This window comes from Malurus melanocephalus, unplaced genomic scaffold (genome assembly GCF_030028575.1).
Source record: "Malurus melanocephalus ecotype Western Australia unplaced genomic scaffold, MMel_1.1 scaffold_413, whole genome shotgun sequence".
Taxonomy (NCBI): domain Eukaryota; kingdom Metazoa; phylum Chordata; class Aves; order Passeriformes; family Maluridae; genus Malurus; species Malurus melanocephalus.
Window position 1 is genome coordinate 179,849 of NW_026623645.1, and position 8,247 is coordinate 188,095.

The 8,247-nt window shown below is 45.8% G+C and overlaps 1 protein-coding gene across 2 annotated transcripts in view; it reads left to right on the plus strand.

Annotated features, from left to right (window-relative positions):
- The window catches only part of ARHGAP24 (Rho GTPase activating protein 24), a 183,241-nt gene that overhangs the window by 108,751 nt on the left and 66,243 nt on the right, over window positions 1-8,247 (plus strand). Inside the window, exon 1 of one of the 2 annotated variants that reach the window (XM_057379635.1) lies at window positions 3,330-3,362. The exons of the other annotated variant lie outside the window; for it this stretch is intronic. The gene's annotated coding sequence lies outside the window, so the exon portion shown is untranslated. Of the gene's footprint in view, window positions 1-3,329; window positions 3,363-8,247 lie in introns of those variants that run through there. 2 annotated transcript variants of the gene reach the window in all.

Sequence of the window (8,247 nt, forward strand, 5' to 3'; positions counted from 1 at the left end):
CCAACAACACTGAACAATTCTCAGCACTTTCTTCACCTCCATCTCACCAGCACTGCCGGGCCCCAGGCTTTGGGAACAACTATCCAGGTTGATGCAAACACAAACCCACTGCTGTTAGGGGAGGAAGAGCTGGTGTGTGAACTGCTTCAAGAGCTTGACCCCTACGGATKAATGGGCCTGGGCAATACCCACTCGAGGTTGTTAAGAGAACTGGATGATTTCATTGAGAGTCTGCTCTCCGTAATCTTTGAATCAGAGAAGGCTACAAAAAGGCTGAAGTCATCCGCATCTACACGAAGGGCTTAAAGGAGGATCCAGGAGATTACAGGGGCCCATCAGTAATGCTTCAGCTTCTGGGAAGGTTACTAAAGGAATCCTCCTGGGAGCTATCTCAAGATAAATGAAGCAAGTGATTGGGAAAAGCCAGCATGGATTCACCAAGGGCAAATGGTGCTTGCCAGATCTGATCACCTTCTGTGATACAGGAACTGCTCTGTCCAAGTGGGGCGGGTGGTGGACATTGTTTAGCTGGATTCTCCAGGGCTTTTGACGCTGTTTCCCACAACCTTCTCCTTGGCAAAAGGACGCGTTTTGGACCAGACAAATGGTCTGTGCAGTGGATGGGGAACTGGCTGGCAGGAGGTCCCCAGAGGGTGTCCCTTTTCAGACTGGTGACCTGTCACAAGGGGGATCCAATCAGGATTGATATCGGGCCCAACACAGTTTAATATCCTCACAAGTGATCTGGATGATGGGACTAAGTGCACCCCAATAAAGTTTCCAATGATTCCAAACCTGATGGAGAAGTGGATGCTTCCAGAAGCGAGACCCACTCTGCAGGGAGACCGGGATAGGCTGGAAGAGCAGGCTACTGTGAACTTTATGAAGTTCAACAAGGACAAGTGTAAGGTCTTGAACCTCAGAAAACATAAGCCAGGGGTGCAGCACAGGTTGTGTGCAAGTTCTCCCTGTCTGGAAGCAGCTCTGTGGAAAGGGCCTTAGGGTGGACAGACAAGCTCAATGTGAGCAAACAGTGCTGCTGTGGCAGAGATCCACCTGGATGGTGGGATGAACCAACAAGGGCACCACCAGCAGAGATAAAGAGCCATTATCCTGTTCTATTCATTGCTTGTCAGGCCAGGAATATGTGTTCAGGTTTGGTCCCTGCTGTACAAAATTATGTAAACAAGCTGGAGATGGTCCAGAGAAGGGCCGCAAAGATGATCAAAGGACTGGGAGGGCTGCCATATGAGGAAAGGCTGAGAGAGATGGGTTTGGTCAGCATTGAGGAAAGGAGCCTTAGGGGAGGCCTTRTATCACCATATTTCTGGTATTTAAAGGGTGGTACAAAGATGGAGACTCCCTTTTTACAAGGAGTTGCATGGAAAAGGTGAATGGTAGTGGTCACAAATTACTTCTGGGGAGGTTCCAATTTGTTTGATCACTCCATGAACTCACTGGAGGAGAAGGAGCTGCAGAAAGCTTGTTGCTCAGACCTGGGGGACACAGATGATGTCTATAGCTGTCTCATTTGCCCTTGTAACTGGAGAGAACTGGGAATTAYTCAGAAAAACAATGTAGAGTGTGAGACTTGCTCAACATGACTGCAAGAGGCTGTGACCTAGGGCTGTGTTCATATTAACAGCAGTGTTCCCATGGATTTTGGTAGGGAAGGAGCTGCTGTGTAGCATTGGAATATGATGTATTAGGTGGGGAATATTTCTCTCCTATGGTGACTTCACTGGGTGCAGCTGGTCCTCAAATGTGTTTTGAAGTAGTTTCTCATTAGGATCACCTCATGGGAAGTAACAGATGGTGAAGTGAGACCAAATTAGTGAGAACGTTGTGCTCCGTTAATGCTCTTGTTCTCTATAAATAATAGCTGGGGAGTGGAATGAAGATGCTGTTATGTTTGTGGCTTCCTCTGCTGCTACGTAGATGTTACATGATGCCTTCCAGCATGTTTGGTCAGCAACAGAAAGGAGTAGAAGGAATCTGCCAGCTCTTTCACAAGGGCAAAAATATTGCAATTCTACTGCAGAACAAATAAAATCGAAGGAATGCTCAAAGACTGATGAGGGGAAACAAGTGGGAGACAATTTTACATTAATAGAAGTCTTTTCAGCTTCTTCCTATGAAAGTCAGTGAAACAAAACCCAGTGTCTCTCCTCTGATATTCCTAGTAAGTCTCAAACTTTCTAGTGTTTCCTTCTATCTGAAAATGTTCTTTTGAAATATATGTATCTTAGTAAGACTTAACTTGCTGTGGTTTAGACATCCTGGCTTGTTGTCAGGYGCACTTCCCAGCTGGAGCAACTACCAGGAGAATCCCTGTGGCTTTACCAGCCTTTTGGAATGCCACAAGTGGCTGCTGCCAGCCATCACCAGTACCTTCCCATTTCTTTGTGCACCACAGAGGGGATCTCTGTGAGTCTGGCATCCACTGACTGAAGGTTATACATTCAAATCTGTATCTGGCATCCCAGCTTGGATATTGGCAGCAGCTCTGGCATCTCTGTCTTGAACAACATCTTCGGCAGCTTTGGTCTTCAGTGATTGTTTTCAGGACACAACAATGAAAAGCTTTGAAAAAAACAGATCCTTCTGAGAATTTTCTTTTTGGACTTGTCAGCCTGTACAGTAAACTTTCCTTATAGACCATTTTCTACACTTTTTTTGCCAATCTTATTTACTGTCCTGCAGGGCAGATGCTTCTGTTAGTGAGACTCTTGAGGTGTGAGCCAGGATTAAATCCCGCTGTTTCCCATGCGAGTACTAACTCYACAGTGGAAGCAGGTGCTCATACGATTAAAAACCAACAACACAAATCTGAAAAACCCAACAGTGTGAAACTTTGATTTGCAGGAGGACATATGGATCTCTGAACAGCAGCTCAGAGACTAAGGAGATATACTTCCTCCAGGGATCTTTTATCATAAAAGCAGCTTAAGTGACTCACTCTTTCCCGAGGATATTCTTAAAACAACCCCACTCAATTCGTCTTTTAGTGGTCAGAAAGAAGATTTATTTTGTGCTGTCTTTCAAAAAAAGAAGAAAAAACTCCATCTTTTGGAAAAAGTCAATGGTTGTGTTTCCAGGAGGATCTGGGCTGTATTAAAGGTCTGTACGGCTCACTAATGCATGGACTGACTGGCACTATCTTCACTCAAGCAAGTGCTCCAGTGAAAAATTCAGAGCTATTTTTAGATCCCTTGCAACAAACTGCTTGATTGTAAGGCCCGGGGAACCGTGACACCGTGATCGCGAGGGGTCTGCTGGAAAAGGCAGAAGGACGAGGCACGGCAGCGTGCTGGCTACACCAGGGACTCCGGCTGATGCACAGAGGAACCCGCCAGGAGCAGGTATTTTAAATCCTCTCCTAAGCCTTGCTCTGCCCGCGAAATGAATCTGCTGGCCAGAGTCAGGGCATGAAAGCGTTAGCTGGCTGGCTCTATCTGCTCCTGCCCTTAAAGATTTCATTCCATAAATTCCTGTCCTGACCGTCAGCTTTTAAGTCGTCTCCTCTCGTTTCCTAGCCTTTTCTGGGATTTTGCGGGTTCTTTAGGCAAGTTAGCGAATGGCAGTAGCGGACGAGAGATAAGTTTCCCGAGCGGAAGGCGTCGTGCTSTGCTAGAAGCCCCGCCGTGGCAGTGCCTGGGTGAGTAGCCGGGAACAAGTAGGAGCTGCAGTAGCCAGAGGACGCGGGGTCGGTCCGAGCGGCCGGAGGGGCTGGAGCGGTGCCCGGGCCGAGTCCGAGTGCGTGCGGCCCCCGGCCCCAGCGCCGCGACCCCCGGCCCGCCGGCCCCGCCTCGGCTCTCCCCGCAGGTGGGTTCCTCTGGGGGCGGCCGGGCCCGGGGGGTTCGGGCACGGCTCCTGGGCGCGGTGGTCGCCATTCCTGCGCGGTGCCGTCACGGGCGGGACGGGCGCCAGCGGGCGGGCAGGGCGCGCCGGCTCCGGCCCCCGCGGCTCCTCGGGCTCGGCCGCCCGGTGCCGCTGCCAGGTGAGGCGGCGAGGCTCCGCGGCGCTCCTGTCCCGCAGCGGCGGCGGCACTGCCGGCGGGATGATCCCGGCTGCGTCCCGCCCGCCTCCTGCCCCGTTCCAAGAGCTGGTGCTGTGTCACAGTCCCTGCCGGCGTGCCCTGCTGGAAGAACGAGGATGCCGGCCTGCTGGGACGCTGGAGCGGCAGCTGGGCTGGGGCAGGGAAAGTTGTGCGTGTGTAAAGTGCGCTGGGKAGCGGGGCAGTGCTTTGCTGTCTGGCATTTGCATCCTTTTGTTTTAACTCGGYTGTGCAGCGCTTGCGAGTTCCTTGCTTCAGACTCAGACTCAGGCTTTAGAGTGAGCCTCCATGCAGTTTAGCTGTATTGCTGTGTTTTAAAATAACTACATGTGTTTCACCCTTAATGATACCATTATCTTAAAATAGCACGATGTGCTGCTTCCCTTGGGTTRCTTGGTAGAAAAAACAAGGAAGGGGAACTGCTGAATTCCCATGAACTCTGTGTTTAAAGATCCTGCTAGGTTATTCAGCATGCCGAGCTGCTGTAGCAGCCTTCTCTGTGTACTAGAAATGTACTCGAAACTGCTCTCTGCTGCTGTGGTKGTGTTCTGTTCWCTAGTTGTGCTTCAGGTACATTTGAAAAGACAGATAAAGTGGCACTTCTATAATGGGGTTTTCAGTGTGCTCCTGCTACATCTGTGCGTTTGTACATTAACAGTGCAGGTGGTGCAAGCGGAATAKCTGCAGCATGTATTGGCTTATGTGTGCATGAACTGTGTTCAGATAATTAGCTGACAATCAGTTACTTTCACGTGAGATGAAATAGTTAATGTTCTGCGGCTTGTCTAAAAAAAAAAAAAAAAAGTAATTTAAATACCGTTTTGTTCTCATTGGTTCTGGCCAATCCAGATTTTTATCCTCCAGAAATAGTCTTCATCACTAGTTGCCAGTTTCAGCATTAGTTACCAAAACAAAGGCAAGTAGAATGAAAAGTCAGTTACTCCATGGCATGAATTCAGTAAACTGAGTCTGCATAGTCTAGAACTTGTTATACTTTCTGAGAAATTAAACTGAAATAGTTGGATYTTCTTCAGGAAAAAAGTAGAAGTGGATGAGATTTTATTACACCTYCAATGCCAAATGTTTTAGTGTCATGACACTTCACTGGGAGATGCTGTACATCTCAGTGTTGGTGAAAACTCCGGGTCTGCTTATGGTGATGAAATGCACAAAGTTTAACAAACTGCTGGAAAGGTTAACTGGATATTTTTTAATCAGTGTTGTCTCTTCCCAGCCATTCCTCCTGTTATACCAGCTGTTTCAAGGGCAGGTACCACACAAACCTTTTCTAGAAACACTCACTGGTRTGTTGKGGTACTTATTTGTGTTTGCACAGARAATGCTTGTGCACAGTGCAGTCCTGGTATCTTTTAGGTAAGTAGTGCAGTTGATGGCTGGCATGTGCTGGAATCAGCGTGGACACGGGGGTACAGTCTGTGTGACTGACTCCGTCATCTAATTTTGATACTTGTGTACCTCTGTACTGGAAAGACACGAGGCCCTCAAAGCAAAAGACAAACTCAGTTACCTCAGAGGTGTTGCAGTTCGTCTCAACTGCCTACAGATGCTGTCCACTTCCCTGCTTGAGGACAGCTCAAAATAAAARTAATTGAATTGCTCTTAGGTAGTGYAAATSTGAGAGGTAAGGGGAACAGAGTTGTAATGCTTCTGAGAGCTGTTGAGTAAGCATGTGTTTACACAGTGGATATAAAATTGTACATTTGGATATAAAATCTCTCTTTCTTTTTCCCCACACCCTTAAGTCTTTTAATTAGATCAGTGGGTGAGATGCTGTGCTGCTGGTCACGCATCGTGCCTTAAGTACAGTCAGAGAAGGTGGCCCTGCAGGGTGTGTTGTAGCACCCTGATTCTGGAGTTGCTCATGATATTGTAGAGCTCCCTTCCTCTGCTCTGCTGCTGCCTCTGGCCTTATCTTTCCTAAATGGRGTTACATGTGTGCTTCAGTGTCTGTGCAGGTTCTGACACAGGGCAGAAATCTCATTTGAAGGAGGTGAAGTATCTTTCTGGCTTTATTGTCCCAATTGGGAAGTGATGGATTGCACATAAACTCTGCACCTGATACCTCYTGTGGGCCATAAATCCAAGCTGCAGCTCAAAAGCGAACTCTGAAGTCCAGACTGACTTTGTCATTTAAATGTCTATCCAGAKAAATACTGGTTTCTGAGCTACAGGTAAAGATGAGCAGTTGTCAAATTCTTTCTCATGTCCTGTAAATGCAGAGCAATAAATCACAGTTATCTGTTTTTAAAAAGTTTTCTGTTTTTTAATTTTTTTTGTATTCCCTGGTCTTTATTAGCTAATTCAAGTAGAGGTGGCTTATTAATTAAACATCATTTTCTAATGAATCCAGCTCATCCTTCTTAAGCCAGATCTGATACAAAACCAAACTCATTTTAATCATTAAATGAAGTAATTGACTTTTCTGTCTGTGAATGTCAGATGGTAGCAGATAATTGAAGTACTTAACCTGAATATTATCTGTAGACTGCAGCTYCCTCTTCTTACAAGATATAGTTATGAAATGTGCTAATACTGTGCATGTAGAAAGTTGCAAGTTCTCAGCATTCATTCCTGCTGGTAGAGGAGCAATTATAACCTTCTCCTGGCARCAGGTTTTGTGAGTAATGCATTTTTTAAATTTAACGATGAAAGTAAACGTCAGACTTTCAAAATTACCAGGAACGTGCTGGGGTCATTCAGGTTGTCCCAAGAGCTGCTCTGTCTGTGATGCCTCTGAGAACCTTCCCCTTTTCCAGGTATGCAGATAGATTCTGAACCGGCGCACTTTTCAGCTGATCTGGCAGCAGGGTAGAGGGAGCCTTGTACACAGAACTAAAAAAGCCCAGTTTCTGTGGATGGAAAAGGTGTCAGAGAATACCCAAACAGAAAATAAAAACGGGGCAGCTAGGAGTAGCAGAGAATGTTTGTTAAAAATAAACGTGATATGTTTAGAGAAGGGATGGGTTAGAATAGAACTTTTCATATGGAAGTGACCTACAAATGCTCATTCAGCCAAACTGCCTGACCACTTCACTTGACCAAAAGTTGAAGCATGTTATTAAGGGCATTGCTGAAATGCATCAGTCTYGGGGCAGAAGCCTGCAGTAGTGTTTAACCACCTTCTCAGTAAAGAAATGCTTTCTAATGTCCAGTCTAAATATCCCTTAATGCAGCTATGAGCCATTCTCATGCAGGAAAATACAGGTAATACTCATCTGTCTATGTGCTAAGATTGTTTCCTGAAAATGTGTGGAAAAGCTAACAACATCCAGCAGTTGTTTCAGCTTCCKTTTTTGCAGTCTGCTTCAGGCTTCGTTTGGTTTCCTTTATTGTCCCCCTGGGATATCTCTATTGCAAATGAGTTGGATTTGTAATGAGGAAGCAGTAGGTTTCCAATATTAAGTGAACAACCCCCCAAAATGTTTCCTCTAACAGTAAAAATTAACCATGCCTGTCTGTGGATTTTAAACTTCATCCAGTTAGGGAGCCAAATGATGGTGTTGTGTTACCAGAGGAAAGAGAKAGTGTATTTTGGCACCATTTGTTCATGTCCTCCCGTGGCCTGCCATTGAGATCYTTGTTTCAGTGTAAAAGAAAAAGGAGGGTTAGTGGCTTTGGACATCTCTGTTACTGTGTGCCACTAACATGAAAACTAATAAAATGATAGGTTGGAGGTGTAAAATATAGGCCTAGAGTTACTTAAAGTATGTGAGAGATGGCTGTGCAATTGGAGCTTGCAATAAATGGTCAAGGCTAAGATGGAAAAATCTATTGTTATTAAAAGTGGTATGTGCAATATATTTATTTAGGCACTCAGAGTCAGTAGAGCTGTGGCTGCCTCAAATGAGAAATCTGTTCTCAGGAAACATTTTTTTCATTTAAACTTAATTTGARGAGGTTTGAAAGTAGAATTCATTCTTGTGGAATTAGATTATGCCCTGGTTGTTATATTTCCTTCTTCTACATAATCTTGTCTTTCTCAGTTCCACAAATAGCTTTTTCATCTTGGTTGCCACTGGCAAAAGCCTGTAAGTAKGATTTTTGGACACATATGAGTGAATCAGAAATGCCGTGGTTGGAAGTTTTGCAGTCATTTGAAGGAGGTGCTGGAGCGATGGGGAAGGTCGATTGGCCAGATTGAAGCAAACTCAAAGTTTGAGTTTTTGTTT